Source organism: Pristiophorus japonicus, chromosome 11 (assembly GCF_044704955.1).
Source record: "Pristiophorus japonicus isolate sPriJap1 chromosome 11, sPriJap1.hap1, whole genome shotgun sequence".
NCBI lineage: Eukaryota > Metazoa > Chordata > Chondrichthyes > Pristiophoridae > Pristiophorus > Pristiophorus japonicus.
In genome coordinates this window covers 197,952,795-197,966,246 of record NC_091987.1, presented here as the reverse complement: position 1 = coordinate 197,966,246, position 13,452 = coordinate 197,952,795, and the positions used below count along the sequence as shown (strand labels likewise).

The 13,452-nt window shown below is 45.6% G+C and overlaps 1 protein-coding gene and 1 long non-coding RNA gene across 11 annotated transcripts in view; one reads left to right on the top strand and one right to left on the bottom strand.

The window, feature by feature from the left end:
- LOC139275907 (uncharacterized) overlaps positions 1-7,093 on the top strand; it is a 62,516-nt gene extending 55,423 nt beyond the window's left edge. For both annotated transcript variants that reach the window (XR_011595789.1, XR_011595787.1), the window contains exon 3: positions 6,571-7,093. This is a non-coding gene — a long non-coding RNA (uncharacterized lncRNA). The remainder of the gene's footprint in view (positions 1-6,570) is intronic.
- Positions 1-13,452, bottom strand: part of LOC139276426 (neural cell adhesion molecule 1-like) — a 632,849-nt gene that overhangs the window by 468,367 nt on the left and 151,030 nt on the right. The window lies entirely within an intron of this gene.

Below are 13,452 nucleotides of genomic sequence, written 5' to 3'. Positions count from 1 at the left end.
TGGGAAGAGGGAAAGGCAGCCAGGAGCAGGTCCTCATTCTGTCCCTTTGTCAATCTATTTGCCGCTGCTTCAACATGTACCACCACTCCGCTTCTGCTCTTACCTAGGGTCAGCAGTACAAGAGCTGAAGGCCCTGCTCTGCCATCATTTAATTGCAGTGGGACAGTCAACCAAGATTCCTACTGGGAAAGATGGCGGTTTATCGGGTGGAGATCCAGTGGTTCGCCACCCCGCCTCACTTGTCCTGCTCACAATTTTGGGTTGTATAGCAGACGTTAATGTAGGGCTGATCCTTTAGCCTAAACACACATTCTAATTCATTACCCAAGCTACATTATTTTGCCACTAGATTTGGCACTCGATAATCGCAAACACTCTCATCTATAGATTTTTCTACAGATGTAGTAAACGGCAGCAATTCTGAACAACAGATCATCCTTAGACTGAAGCACAGTTCAACGAATGTACTGTTAGCCCTGAAATATCTTTGCTGTATCATCTTAGGCAGTGCCTCGGAGTCGAGAATAACTTGCTTTCACACTAAAAATGAGTTCTCAGGTGACTGAAGAGTCCAATGTGGGACCGACAGTCTCTGTCACAGGAGGGGCAGATGGTGGTTGGAGGAATGGGAGGTTGGGGAGCCTGGGTTTCCTCGCGCTCCATCCGTTGTCGACGCTTGGCTTCAGCTTGCTCTCGGCGAAGGGACTCCAGGTATTCAATGCCCTCCCGGATGCTTTTTCTCCACTTTGGGCGGTCTTGGGTCAGGAATTCCCAGGAATCGGTGGGGATGTTGCACTTTTTCAAGGAGGCATTGAGGGTGTCCTTGAAACCTTTCTTCTGCCCACCTGGGGCAGTATAGTTTGGAAGTCTATGAATTTATTGTTTAATGCCCAAAGCCAATGACGGCAAATATTTGTTTTCTTTGACCCTATTTATATGGGTCAATATTGCTCTACAATATTGGCCAGCTACACAGGTTATAATATTCCTAACACGTCTTCAACGTCTGACATGTAATCTATCATATTTCACACTTAAATATCAACTGAAAGTCCACAATTCTAAAGATGCTGATTTTTATTGGAGAACAAAACAAATATCATAAAATTAACGAAGGATTAAATCAGCATTCAGCATATGAAATATATTTTGATTTAAATGTTAAAGATTTTCAAACACAATATCTGAACTCATTACAGTTTTAGTAATGGTTGAATGAGCGTAATATTTAACATGAACAAGCATCTGAAAGAAATTCAACAAGAACAACATTTAAAAGCCCTGAAATTCTGCCGTCTCCGGGTGCGAACGATATGCTGACGGCCCGAAGAGGCCTCGCAAGTTCCGGGTTTAGGCGCGCAAAGCGCATGCGCCTGTCCTGGGCACTTGCGATGTGTCACAATGACCCCAAGTTTCCACATGATTTGCTCCTGATTTTTTTTAGGAGCAACTGGTGTAGAACGGAGTATCTTAGAAATCGGAATTCTCGGCATTTAGTTTGCTCCAGTTCTAGTCAGTTAGAACAGTTTCACTTTGGAACAGAATTTTTTTTTCAAAAGGGGGCGTGTCCGGCCACTTACGCCTGTTTTCAAAGTTTCGTCAGTGAAAACTTACTCCAAACTAACTTAGAATGGAGTAAGTGAAGATTTTTGTACGCTCGAAAAAACCTTGCCTACACTTTAGAAAATCAGGCGTAGGTTACAAATCAGGCGTAGGGAATGGTGGGGGGGGGGGTTTAATGGGAAGGTTACAAACATTAAACACTTCAGTTTTACAAATAGAGCCATCATCAATAATAAATGATAAATACATCAATAAATCAACCAATAAAATCAAAAAAAATTAATAAGAAATAATTTTTTTGGGAAAAAATCAATAAAACAAAACATTTTCTACTTCCCGACTGCAGCACCGGGAGCCCTCCAACAGCGTGCTGGGATGCCTGCCCCCCACCCCCCCCACCCAGTGTGTCTCTGTCAGTGTCTCTATCTCTCTGTCTGTGTGTGTCTCTCATTCTCTGTCTGTCAGTGTCTGTGTTTCTGACAGTGAGAGGAGGGGGAGGAGGGGGGTAGAGGGAGAGATGGGGGAGAAGGGGGAGGGATGGGGGAGAAGGGGGAGGGGGGCGAGAAGGGGGAGGGGGGCAAGAAGGGGAAGGGGGGCGAGAAGGGGAAGGGGGGCGAGAATGGGAAGGGGGGGCGAGAAGGGGATGAAGGAGAGAAGGGGGATGAAGGAGATGGGGGGGGGGGAAGATTGCGGGGGGGGGAAAGGAGATTGCGGGGAGGGAGAAGGAGATTGCGGGGGGGGAGAAGGAGATTGCGGGGGGGGAGAAGGAGATTGCGGGGGGGGAGGAGGAGATTGCGGGGGGGGAGGAGGAGATTGCGGGGGGGGAGGAGGAGATTGCGGGGGGGGAGGAGGAGATTGCGGGGGGGGGGAAGGAGATTGCGGGGGGGGGGAAGGAGATTGCGGGGGGGGGGAAGGAGATTGCGGGGGGGGGGAGGATATTGGGGGGGAGAAGGAGATTGCGGGGGGGGAAGGAGATTGCGGGGGGGAAGGAGATTGGGCTGGGGGAGATTGGGGGGGAGGGGAAGGAGATTGGGGGGGGAGGGGAAGGAGATGGGGGGGGAGGGGAAGGAGATTGGGGGGAGGGGAAGGAGATTGGGGGGAGGGGAAGGAGATTGGGGGGGAGGGGAAGGAGATTGGGGGGGAGGGGAAGGAGATTGGGGGGGAGGGGAAGGAGATTGGGGGGGAGGGGAAGGAGATTGGGGGGGAGGGGAAGGAGATTGGGGGGGAGGGGAAGGAGATTGGGGGGGAGGGGAAGGAGATTGGGGGGGAGGGGAAGGAGATTGGGGGGGAGGGGAAGGAGATTGGGGGGGAGGGGAAGGAGATTGGGGGGGAGGGGAAGGAGATTGGGGGGGAGGGGAAGGAGATTGGGGGGGAGGGGAAGGAGATTGGGGGGGAGGGGAAGGAGATTGGGGGGAGGGGAAGGAGATTGGGGGGGAGGGGAAGGAAGGAGAAGGGGGAGGGAGGCTGAACGGGCCGGGCCCGAGACTTCGGGCAGGGCCCGTCCCCAGCACCAGATTTACAGGTAGGTGGCGTTGGGTTGGGGGGAGCGCGGGAGGTCGGTCGGTTCGGTTCGGGTCGGGGGGAGGGAGGGAGAGGGAGGTCAGTTTGTGGGGAGGGAGGTCAGGTCGGATCCAGTCCGGGGGGAGGGGGAGCGGGAGTCGGGTCGCGGTCGGGTCCGGAGGCGGGGGCGGGGAAGTGGGAGTCGGGTCGGTGTCGGGTCTGGAGGCAGGGGCGGGGCAGGGAGCGGGGGGGGGGTGGGGGAAGCGGGAGTCAGGTCGGTGTCGGGTCCAGTCCGGAGGCGGGAAGCGGGAGTCGAGTCGAGTCGGGTCGGGAAGCAAGAGCTGGCCGTGGGAGGAGCCTTATTCACACAGCCCCAGTGAGGCCATTCGGCCAGGGCTAGGGGCTGCGTGCTTCGGGCCCCTCCCACACAGTTTTGCGCGCATGTGCAGAGGTCCCGGCACTGTTTTCAGCGCAGGGACCTGACTCCGCCCCCTACAGCTCGTGCTGCACTGCACCGAGGGCCAGAGGACCTGCAGGGAGGTGGAGAATCTGGAAGTTTTTTTAAGCGCACTTTGTGGCGCGAAAAACGGGCGTCCAGGTCGGGACAGCGCCGTTCTAGGCGCGGCTCGAAACTTGGGCCCCAAGGTCTTTTGACAGATCACATGCATCCACGGGAGAAGGGCCTTCGCAGGTGGAGATTTGGGCTATCTGCCCGACTCTCACCCAGCAAATGTCCTTCAAACTCTTAAGCTTGGTAAGGCCTGCTTTTACCAACCCAAGAGTTTTAATAGATAGAAAAAATAAAATGTACTTATTTTTATATTAAAAACCCTGTCTATGAAGGTAAATTTATTTTTAACACTGTTTAAAAAAATTTTTTTTTTCTCTAACATGCAATTGCTATTAATTTTTTTTTAAGTCTTTTTTCATCTTTCTCATTGATAGTAATGGGAGCTCAGTTTTTTTTCCAGCGCCCTCAGGACCTGTCCTGTGCTGGACAAGGGATTTTGCCAGGCGAGAGGAAGTCACGTTAAATTGGATGGTACAGGTACTGAGCAAGGGGATATTGGGGCTGGCTGGCTTTGTGGGGGGGGGGTGGATCGCAGGGTCAGGCCAGCGATTGCGGGAGTCGGCAGCAAGAAAGGAATTCAATTTGTTCATGTCGGACTTCTGCGCATGCGCCACCCGGTGGCCGGGAATGGTGCCGGACGAGGGGTGATGCCAGATAAGGGAGTCCCGGATAAGGGGGATTCAACCTGTACTATCAATGGGAATACTACATTGTGATTGGTGGTCCAGGCTCACGTGATCCCAGGAAGCGCTTACGCGCTTGGGATGCTTAGGCCTCTGCGCTGGGCTGCGCAGCTAGGCCTGGGACCTGAAATGTTCGTTCCTCTGGGACCACCAGGTACATTAGGATTTTTTTTTTTGGTCTGAGGCATCCGCCCGCGGGAAGCCTCCGACCGCAATTTTTGCCCCAAATGAATTTGTTCAAATTGATCATAGTTTGCCTTGAGAAAATTCGCAATAACTATTTGTAGTCACAAAATCGTCAACTTAGCAAATGACGACTGGTCTCAGTACTTGCATAGAATGACATAGAACCTACAGCACAGAGCCTCATCTCACTTTAGCCAACTCTTCCCGCCCTGCCATCATATCCTTTTATTGCTTTCTCTCTTGCGTATGCATCAAGCCTCCCCTTAAATGCATCAATACGCTCTACTTCAACCACTCCCCGTGGAAGCAAGTTCCACATTCTCCCCACTCTCTGCGTAAAGAGGTTCCTGCTAAATTCTTTATTTGATCTGTGAGTAGCCATCTTATATTTATGTTCTCTTGTTCTAGGTTCACCCGCAAGGGAAAACAGCTTGCATTGCTACTTTTAGGTGACTTGTGTGTTCATATTCCCAGATCGCTGCTCCTCTACCCCATTTAGTTTATTGCCTTTCAGCTGCCTACCAAAATGAACGACCTCATATTTTGCTATATTAAGTTTCATTTGCCATTTATCCACCAACTTTGCAAGCTAGTTTGTCTTCCTGTATTTTATCATTAGCTGTACCCTCAACTCCCTCCGCCCCCAGTTTGGTATCATCTGCAAACTTTGACACCATACTTCCAATTGCTGAGTCCAAATCATTTACGTTTATGACAAACAGCGATCTCAACACAGATCTCTGCAGGATACCACTTCCCACTTTCTGGAAAGCTGAGAAGTTTCTCCTCACACCTACCCTTTCTGTTTTCTATATGGCAGCTACCTTTCAATTCATTCCGCTAACTGGACGCTGATGACACACGCCCGACCTGTCAGGAACTGACATTTTATCCAGTCTATATTTTATTGTTTCTAAGAAAGCCTTTTCTCGTCATGCCCATAAGCTTTATCCAATCCTCTCTGAAAGATTTATTTTTCAGACTTATTAAATCCCTGAAAACAGCATTTTTCCCGAACATCAAACAACCAAGCACATGGGAAAGCAACTATCAGGACATTCTACCAATAATCTATTCCTCTCCATCTCAATGTACAAGTCATATCAATTTCAGGGGCTATAACTATAAGCCAATAATTCTTCAGTTCAAATAGAGGAAACCTGAATAAATATTTTATTAAAAACAAGAATGCTTTATTACACTGGGCAACTTCATATGGCATTTACAGCAAAAATTGTTAAACAGTAGTTTGATCAAAAGACTCTAATCTTGGAAAGCACATCGAGAATATCCCAACTATATATTTAGCAAATTTCTCTGTACCTCAATTTAATGGTTGTTTAATCAAAACACTATAAAAGCAGCCAAAAGTAGACTGGCAATCTGTCAATTTTTTTTTAAACACAATTCCACTGGACATTATAGTGTAGGGTGACATCTTACATCGACTCACGGTTCAAATAGGCACAAGAGCCATTCAGCTACAGAATGCGACAGAAACTAAAGCTATCTACGGGACTGTGGCATGGATCCCAGGTACTGAGAAAGAAGGCCACTGTTTAATTATGACTATGACAGGCAGCTAAAAATGACACTACTGATTGATACCAGCTGAAATATTAAACACTCACAGCACTGTCCATGAACAATGAAGATCCCACTTGTTTAGCTTTGCAATGGCAGGCTGAACATTTCTATTAAATCTGACGAAATGCAAAGCCTCTATTCTGCAATTTGAATATCTTAAGTATTGAAATTTCTGTTTGTTAGAAAATTAAAATGGAGTCTTCACTGCTACAGACTCGCAAATGATATGAAGCATTTAGAAATGTAGTAATTTGCACGTACCATATGGATACTGCTGGGCAGCAGAATTAGAGTTCATCTGTGCTTGACCAATTAAAAGTACAGTTGCTTACCCATACTTCAAGTCTGCATTTTATATAATAGTTACTGGTTACCACTTAGAAAAATTATCCTCAACATAGTATCAACACAGAAATAATACTAGTCTTGTCTGCATATTAGCTTGTCTGCATGTTATGCAAATTTTACATTTTTTTTTAGCACAAACTGTACAAGATGCACTGCAGCAACTCGCCAAAGCTTCTTCGGCAGTACCTCCCAAACCCGCAACCTCTACCATCTAGAAGGACAAGGGCAGCAGCGCACGGGAGCACCACCACCTACAAGTTCCCCTCCAAGTTACACACCATCCTGGCTTGGAAATAAATCGCCATTCCTTCATCATCGCTGGGTCAAAATCCTGGCACTCCCTCCCTAACAGCACTGTGGGAGCACCTTCACCACATGGACTGCAGCGGTTCAAGGCGGCTGTTCACCACCACCTTCTCAAGGGCAGTTAGTGATGGACAATAAATGCTGGCCTTGCCAGCGACGCCCACATCACAGAACAAATCATTTTTAAAAATTCAACCCCCCGAAAATGCACACTTTCTAGACATTTGTTCAACACCTTTCGCTTTGTAATATTAGCTGCGAGTTCTCCCATTGAAATTAATGCAAACATAAAATTGTTATTTAAAACGAATTTAATTTTCTTGGTATAACATATAATTTATGAAGAAGGATTATTTGACAGCTTTCTTTATAGAAAAGAAAAAGTCCTGTAGCAACGATAATATTTGGTCAAAGAATGAGTAATTTTGCAATCAGAAGCTTAATGTTTTTCTTAGTTTACCTGCATTTTGCAAACTGATTCTGGGGCATAAAATGGGTGCCGCAGATCAATGCCCCATCTGATTTACTTTCCACTGATTGTGCCTCCACTGAAGTTGTAAGTTCCAGCGTTAATATGAAATGCACAATATATTCTATTTAATCCCGTTGTGTCTCTACCTGGAACACATTGCAAGTATGGCCTGCAATATTAAATACAATTGAAAATAAACTGGGTGACCTTATTGTTTCATTTGCCAGCCCTTGGAACAGGGATTGGAAATTTTCAGGAAGAGCAATTATCTACCACCATATGGGAGATCCATAAATGCTGTCTGCATATCAATTACATTGCACCAAAAGAATTTCCAAATATGCAGCCGATAATCCAGTCACACCTCAAATATCAGATATAAATAACAGAAGCCATTTTGATCAAAGAAATGGGTGTCAGAATTGCATTGTCAAAACTCAGACAGGCAAGTTAAATAAAAGTTTAAAAAAATATATGCAAAAGCAAACTTTACAAAATAATCCTTTACAAAATAATTCCCTCAGAGTGATAGCATGATAAATTAATAAAATGTAGTTATTGCAGTTTGAATATTAAAAACCCACAATGTTCTGCCACATACAGTTTCACAACATGCCTGGGGCATATAGTCATTTACTTCAAATAAATAGCAATGTCTTCAGTACTGGTGGAACTGTGCTAATTATCTGCAGGCCAATTTAGGATGGTCTCCTCATTTTCCAAACGAATCAAAATTCTGCAGCACTCGCCCCTTTTCATCCTGAAACCCGCTTAGTTCCCTTTCATTCTTTGCAGATCGCGTGCCATGGTGCTTATATGCATAATATTACCTGTTTATTTTTTCCAAATGGCTGGCTGAACACAAGACGCAGTTCAGTGCTGCATTAGCCCTTTGTCAAAATCTTGTGTTTGAGTCAACATCAGTAATTAACATAAATATCTTTTGACACCATGTTTTGGATTGGTACACACCAAATTAATAGCTTTACCCAAAATATGTGCATATTTAGCAATTATAATATCCAGTAATATGATATTAATGTAGGTCATATAATTTTAGCAAATAGCATTCAGCAACAAATCAAACCATTTTATTTTTCACCTGCTGTTTCTATTAACATATATATATATCACACAAAGTACATCTATTCACAAATCTTTATATTGTATACCCACACATATAAATTATTTTTGATGCAGTACTGATATTCTGCCACTGGATGGCAGTGGTATATCTGGGTACCATAACAACCTACAGTTTTTATGAAGCTAAAGACATCTAGGGGCAGAAGAGAGTCATTACATCAACTTTATCCGTATTGAGTCAAAAGTGGGTCAATTTTCACTTCCGTTACCCTGACCGCTCCACTAACACTGACAAAGAGCACGGAGACATTTTGGAAGAGGTCCAATGACCACCATTGCCATTTTAGGTCACAGCTGCTTGGAGGGTGCGCCCTGCACACTCTGACCAGTTCCATGGTCAATGTCATCATCATCATCATCAGTCTCTCAGAATCGAGGAAGACTTGCATCCATTCCAAAAGTGAGTTCTCAGGTGGCTGTACAGTCCAATGCAGGAATTACAGTCTCTGTCACAGGTGGAACAGACAGATTGAAGAAAAGGGTGGGTGGGGAGTCTGGTTTGCCACACGCTCTTTCCGCTGGCTGTGCTTGTTTTCTGCATGCTCTCGGCGACGAGACTCGAGGTGCTCAGCACCCTCCCGGATGCTCTTCCTCCATTTTGGGCGGTCTTGGGCCAGAGATTTCGAGGTGTCGGTGGGGATGTTGCATTTTATCAAGGAGGCTTTGAGGGTGTCCTTGAAACGTTTCCTCTGCCCACCTGGGGCTCGCTTGCCATGTAGGAGTTCCGAGTAGAGCGCTTGCTTTGGGTGTCTTGTGTCGGGCATGCGGACGATGTTGCCCGCCCAACGGAGCTGGTCGAGTGTGGTCAGTGCTTCGATGCTGGCCTGAGTGCATCTATCCTCCCAGTGGATTTGCAGGATCTTGCAGCCGAGGAGGCCCAGTCAAGTTAAGATTGGAATTATTTTTGTGGGGCCTGGAGAACAGGAATGCTCCTTCTGGCCTCAGAAAAATAACCTGGGCCACTGCTGCCCCGACACCCCACCCCTCCCCACCACACTGAATGCTGGTGGCTGGGGCGGCCCTATATTGGGAGAGCACAATTGGGGAGCTGCATCCTGATGTCCGTTTGCCGCCTGCAGCTTATTGGCTCGATGTCAACGAGGCTGGTGCCTCAAAATGGCAGCCGTCTCTTCGCCATGGGTACAGACGATCAACCAAAACGCTTTGCCAATCAGTCGCCCAAAAGTAAATATCAACTCCTTTGTCCATAACTGAGGATTATTAAGGGACAAATCCCAACACATCTTCCTGAAATTGCATTGTCTACTATTTAATACTAATCCATTTACCTTATATGGGCCAATGCCTGTTCTAAAATAATGGACAAAGGAATTTCATACAAATGCATTAAGCCTCGTATACTAACAGCAGCAACAGTAATATCAAGGGTCTTAAATCCCATATTGGATTCTTGAATATTGGACATGAAAACCACAATGGTTTCATATTTTCAGAATCCTAAATCTAATTCTGCTGCAGAATTTCAATAAACTCCATGCCTATGAATGTAATAACCCACAGGAATTTAATGCTCTATTTTAAAAATGATAGATTTATTTTTTATTCGTTCATGGGATGTGGGTGTCGCTGGCAAGGCCAGCATTTATTGCCGATCCCTAATTGCCCTTGAGAAGATGGTGGTGAGCCGCCTTCTTGAACCGCTGCAGTCCTTGTGGTGAAGGTGCTTCCACAGTGCTGTTAGGGAGGGAGTTCCAGGTTTTGACCCAGCAACAATGAAGGAACGGCGATATATTTCCAAGTCAGGATGGTGTGTAACTTGGAGCGGAACTTGCAGGTGATGGTGTCCCCATGAGCCTGCTGCCCTTGTCCTTCTAGGTGCTAGAGGTCGTGGGTTTGGGAGCTGCTGCCGAAGAAGCTGTGGCGAGTTGCTGCAGTGCATCTTTTAGATGGTGCAGCGGTGGAGGGAGTGAATGTTGAAGGTGGTGGATGGGCTGCCAATCAAGCAGGTATTTTGTTTTATTATTAAATTAATTTAAGATAATTTGCTACATAAAAATATACATGAATTCTAAGCTTTTACTCAGCATTGCTTAGACATGGCAAACATCTTTGCAATTCACCAGCTCGTAAAATTCTGTTTTCTGGGAGGTCTGCATCATTTTACATATGAAATTTGATATTCTGTGAATTCCAATGTCATTTTGCATCACCAATTGCATTAATCAATCTACTTTTATAAGCTTCAATATCTAAAAAGCTGACAACCCAAAATTAATCAAATCTACTGCAGTCAGAGCAAAGTCTACTCAATCAATTCAAAAATCAATGTTGCAACCAAAATAGACGACGACGGATGAAGGTTTATTCACAACCAGGAGAATTAAACACTAGAAAGCAAATATTGATGCTCTTGCTGATTCGGATTCACCTCGTCTTCTTTCATGACACCAAATACCTTTGCAAGAACATTAGACAAATTACCCATGGAAAAAAAAACAAGATTCAAAATAAACCCAGTAATGTTGATGACTGCTGCTGCCAATGTAACTACATGCTAGGGAACAGTAATATAACAGCTATGTTACTGGACCAGTAATCCCGAGGCCCTGACCAATGATCCAGAGACGTGAGTTCAAATCCCACCAGGGCAGCTGGGGAATTTAAATTCCGTTAATTCAATAAATCTGGAATTAAAAAATCTAGTATCAGTAATGGTCACCATGTAACTATTGGATTGTTGTAAAAACCCATCTAGTTCACTAATGTCCTTTAGGGAAGGAAATCTGCTGTCCTTACCCGGTCTGGCCTATATGTGACTCCAGACCCACAGCAATGTGGTTGACTCTGAACTGCCCTCTGAAATGGCCCAGCGAGACACTCAGTTGTACCAAACCGCTACAAAGAAATATCACCGCAGGGGCTGCAGCGGTTCAAGAAGGTGGCTCACTACCACCTTCTCAAGGACAAGTAAGGATGGGCACATCCCATGAACAAACAAATTTTTAAAAAAAATGTAAAGCCTCGAACCTCCATTTCACATAACACCTAAAATCAACAAAAGTCACATTTGCATATAAATAAACTTTAAGATTGTTCATGAAAAGAGTAACATAAAACCGGTTTCTTTACTAACAATAGCATCTGAAAGATATCCGACCAGAAACATGTTCATTCTAACATGTCCCCTCACTTTACACAAACCTCAAGTCAAACATTTTTACAGCTTTAACGACTCCTCCATATTATCTGAAAATAAACAATGCAGCATTTCCAACATCTTCCTGGGCCTAATACGTTAGGAACAACTGACACTTAGCAAAAAAAGACAATCGTTCATCCTCTACATATGGGCCCCAAAAATTCACGAGACAATTCAAAGCATGATACACTAGCCTTGAGACCTACATGACATTCAGGCCTGTGAACATTATCTATGTTTTTCAGTTTTATTTAGCTGAAACCTAGTCCCAAGTGGGAAAAAAATTAATAGCTTAACACAGTATTTCAACAGAACTCACTATCACAAGATATGTTTGGATGAAGGCAGCCCTTCAGCCCAGTTGACCACTAACTTCCAGAATATCAACACTATCATCTTCACGGTATAGCATCCAGTTATTTCTTAAATGAGGCCGATGTGCTAGTTTCAACCCATTCCAGGTGTTGATCACATCGGTGCAGAACCTGTGCCCTCTTGCCTCACTGCCCTGGTATCTCTCGAAATAAAACATGCTGACAATGGTAGCTGCACGTTCATTAAGCCAGTATATTTGTCCCAGGAGTCAAAATGGCCTCAGTCTGCTACAATTAAGACAAAAAGTCCAGATTTAGATTGACGTTACGATAATCTGATTGGAAGATCTAGGTTCAGGTATCCTTAGCATGCTAATATTTCAATTACTAGTATTGATGCTTCACCACAGCACTTCATGTTAACTATTCGCTGTTCTCCATCTATTGAATCTGACAGATTGCAAGCTTGCCGTTTTATTTAGCTGCTTTGCCTCATCCCATCAGGTGCTCAGAGTGGCCTCGTCCAGATAGGGAGGCTGGGGGCGGGGCCTCGGGAACTCGGCCTTGAAACCGCTGTATTTACTTGTGTGGCGCGTCTAATATCCTTTCTCCCATTCTGAAATTCGTAGGGGGCAAGAGAGATCTATCTGAATCCAGCCACACTGTTTTTCAGTGGGTCTCTGCTCGTTAGGCGGTTGAATAATCCAGGCCTGGTTAAAATGCTCCGCACACCTCAAGAATAATCAAATACATTTCAGGATGGAGCTGGAGCTTAAAAATGCACCAAACAAAAGTAATATTTTCTTTTAACGGGACCTGGCCTGTGCTGAATGAGGGGTTTTGCCGGATGAGGGGAGGTCATCGGCTCGAGGGGGTGGCCAGAGGTCAGGTGGGGCGAAGTGCAGGTGACCCGAGGTCGGGGGGGGAGGGAGTGAAAGAGGAGGTCGGTGCCCCGAGTGGGCCTTGAAGTGTCGGCCCGGCCCAAAGAGACCGGGGGCCTCAAAGAGTCGGCGCGGCCCGCCAGTCCAACCCCCCACTCCGGAGGGAGCGCTGAGCGGAGGAGCAGCCAGCCCGAGGACTGTGGCTGCAGGAGTTCCAGCAGGGCAACGAGGAGGAAGCAGCCAATAACCCCGACATTGAGGAGAAAGATTATATTGGTGAGTACCCTGTACAAATTTTTTTTAAATGTATATTCTGAGACTGGGGAGGGAAGGATTTTGACTGGCTGTGTTCTGCGCATGTACCACCCGACAGCCGGGAATGGTGCCGGACAAGAGGTGGTGCCGGATCAGGGAGTCCCGGGTAAGGGAGGTTCAACCTGTACTTCATTCATTTGACAATTGCAATAAGGAAGCAATATTTCTCCTGCTAGTGCTCTACAATAAGATAATTTAACAATGCATTTTATCCCGTTCCTCATGCATCTTTGATGGCTAAACGCCAAACTATTCAGTGTTGGAATTAGGGATCAGTATCGAGTCACCATGGATCAAATCATGGCTTATTTTACTGAATATATTTTTTATCTGCTTTGACTCTTTTCGCTGTCTCCCCATTCACTCTTTTTTGCTCTCCAACAGGAGTCCTGCTTAGCATTTAAATATTAAATAGTAAAT